Below are 3,420 nucleotides of genomic sequence, written 5' to 3'. Positions count from 1 at the left end.
TCGTTGAATGTATTATAATTATTTATGTTGATGTTTTCTTTTTTTTTTTCAAAATGAACAGGAAGAGAAAAAGAGATGATAATTCGTATTAAGAAGGTAAGATATAATAAAATTTCGTTGTGTTCCCAAAAAATTGCACGTATAAGATTAAACACGATATAATTATAGCTATGAATTTTAATGTAATATAACAACATAATTTTAAAACGTGTTATTTCAGATGTCGGTCAAGTAGGCTAGCGGGCGACCGCCGCCGATAGCGATATCACCGGCTACCGGACCCCATTCTCTACACATCATTGCATCGGGCCGCAGATTTATTTGCATGCGGGCCGCTGACCAGGATCCATTATTGCCATTACTGCTATATCTGATCAAGCGGCAAGAGTTATGGCCTCCTTATTTTAGTAGCTAAAAAAGGCTAAGAGAAAAAGAAACAATATTAGAAAATTGGAAAGAGGGACGGGTTATGATTTCCGCTATAATTCTTTTTATTAGTTTCGCCATAGACAGTGGACGATACATTTTGATGATATATAAGCTTGAGACGTAGTTTATTTGTCCATGTTTACGTAAACATTCTATAGATTAATTTGATGCAACATATAGTTTGCCTTCTATGTACAATATTATTTTTAGAATGAAGTTTCGTAACCAAACTTCCATGCAATTATTTTAAAGGTATAAAATTTATTCATATCATGTTAAAAAATAGAGAAAAATAGTATTCTTATTGGAAACATTTATCACACTCAGTGTGAAGTCAAACGGGGCGAACTGCGCGAACTTCTGAAACTTATGTCGGAGTAAAGAATAGTTTTCTCGGCGGGCTATTTATTAGTTGCATTCAGATTTATGCCACGCGCTTGGACACCATCGCCGGCGCAGTTCAATACTGATAATGAATGGGGAGGAAACTATAAATCTACTTAGTCGCAAAACTTAAGCAATTGAGAAGAATCAAAGTAAAATAGCTATTGTTGACTATTAGCCCGTTTCCCATTCACTATTCATGTGTATTACCCAGTCGGTCTTCTGTGCCATTTGAACCTGCTTAGTGAGGTTTCCGCTTAAGCGTATTAATCTGTAATTAGGTCACAGTTTAACACCGTTGTGTTAAGTAAGGGTCAGTGCACGCTTCTGTGACGCTTCATTACATTCAGAATTGAATTGTTTAGGAATAATGGGAACTGGGCCTTAATTCAATAACAATAACATTAGTCTCGTTCTAATTTTAGATAATGTTGAGCATTTTATTTGTTTAAGATTGTTTTGTATCTTATATACTAATAAAATGAATCGCTAAATGCTAAGCGCAAAACTTGGGAAAGATTTTTTTATATTCCTAATATTTCGGAAAGTTCTTATGGATAAAAGAAATTAGCGCAGAAATATTAAAAGATTCAGAAAACGCAATGAACATTTAAACTTCACGCGTTTGAGATTTCGCAAGACAACGTTTCTCGAATCAGCAAGTATAAAATATTTACATACAGAGGTGAATATTATTAATTATGGTCGAATAAAAATAAATAAATCTTATTGATAATGATAATGATGATAATCTTATTCGTAATGATGATGAATAAAAATAAATAGGCTAAAAACATACAAATAACATGGTAAATGTTTTCAAGTAACAGAACGACGTGATTATGCAAGTGGACCTCAATAATAGTTACAGATATTCTTGACCGTGTGGGGACAACTTTACTGAGCGGCGCTTTACTGCTTGGCTATAAACACGAACTTAGTGATGAAAACATTCTTTGAAATATATCGAAAATAATTGGTAGTTAATTTATTTTATAGTAAATTTAATAAAATTTCTTAACGACTATAAAGGTATAGTAAATTGATGTATTGCTTGTCAAATACGATTAGTTTAGTTTTTTTTTTTTTTTTATGTGTGTCATATGCTCTCATCTTCGTAGCTTAACATTACTCTCTACGATGCTTTGGGACCGTATATAATTATTCGGTTTCTTTAAAAAATTTAGTTTTTCTTGGTGGGTACCCGACCTCCCAAACCGATAGCACTATGAAGACCACTAGGCCAACATAATGCACATTAAAAAAATGTAGGGACCGGGCTGAAAATATTATTTAAAAAAAGGATAAAATTTTTATTTCATATTATTGTTAATTTGATATCGATAAAAGCATAACATCCCTAGTGTCCTATACATTCGCATAATGTGGACGCGACAAATCAGGCCGCGAGCTGCAATAGGGCGGCCCCACATCGACAGACCGCTGATTTATAGCGGAGCCGCCATATCGCACCCGTGGACGGAAATTCCGAGCTATTTACGGGGCCCTGTATTTATAAACAGTTATTTTATTATCTATACACATAAATCAAATAAATTTATTAGCACATCACTACTATACAGTACAAAAATTCTACATTAAAAGTGAAATGTTTTAATATTAAAAGGAGAAAAACAAAAGAAAGAGTTTATAAACGCTTGTCACATGTTTAGTAAAAAAATTTTTTTTTCTTTTTATTAATTTCTGATATTGAATTTTGTAATAAAAAAGTCAAATAATGAATACAAATTTCTACTAGACAATTTAGGTATAATAGGTACATACAAAAAACATGGTTATGATATTATGTTAAAAAATATCAAATAAACATTGAAAGTAATTTCTCTTTGCACAGGACGGGAAATCTGTTGCTAATGGTCAGTGACCGTGGTAAATCTCTTGTAATCCGTTGCAGAACAAATATAGTTGAGAGGCAGATAAGGTGCGTCCGGTCGCGGGGCTAATGCGCCATTTGTATGATGATGTGGAGTGGACGGTCCCTGGGGCACGCTTCCTAAATGTCCTTGCCTAAAAGAAGCTCAACTACTAAATACTAATAACATTTTTGAGGTATTTAAGTTTTATTTTTGCACATTTAAAACACGTTCTTTAATATAAAATTAAAGCGTTTAACTTCTAAATATTTACATTTTTAAAAGTCAAGTGCAGTGAAAAGAAGAAAAAAAAAGTTTTTCCAGCAAACACGTGTCCGAAATCAGGAGACAGAACAAACATTGAATACAACACGGTGTTTGTATTTAAAAAAATGGACGTTGGCGTCGGTTCATTTATATGGTAAACAGCGCTTAGAATGGAACCTCACGCTTGTTTACAAAAATGCTATTAAAGACAGGTTTTGGTATATAATATCGTACGAGTATGTTTTAATCGCTATATAATTATTCTAATATTAATATTTGTTACATATTTTTATTTACTTACGTATTAAATATGCAGGCAAAACAAATACCTACTTTACTTCGATTCTTTATATTCTTCGTAATAAACAGTATTTTTGGTTAAATCTTTTATAATTATTAATAATGAATTATATTTTTATTTATGATTTTTATTCTTTTTATTTATGAATTATTAACGATATTAAAA

The 3,420-nt window shown here is 32.0% G+C and overlaps 1 long non-coding RNA gene across 1 annotated transcript; it reads right to left on the bottom strand.

Moving 5' to 3' along the window:
• Positions 1–2,474: 2,474 nt before the first annotated feature.
• On the bottom strand, positions 2,475–3,126 carry LOC123669165. Its single transcript, XR_006745702.1, has 2 exons — positions 2,962–3,126; positions 2,475–2,841 (listed from the first exon to the last, which is right to left on the bottom strand). It is a non-coding gene; the product is annotated as an uncharacterized LOC123669165 (long non-coding RNA).
• Between the last annotated feature and the right edge of the window lie 294 nt (positions 3,127–3,420).

The sequence above is a fragment of the Melitaea cinxia genome, chromosome 3, assembly GCF_905220565.1.
Source record: "Melitaea cinxia chromosome 3, ilMelCinx1.1, whole genome shotgun sequence".
Classification (NCBI taxonomy): domain Eukaryota; kingdom Metazoa; phylum Arthropoda; class Insecta; order Lepidoptera; family Nymphalidae; genus Melitaea; species Melitaea cinxia.
Note: the sequence above shows the minus strand (reverse complement) of the source record. Positions and strands in the feature narration are given on the sequence as shown.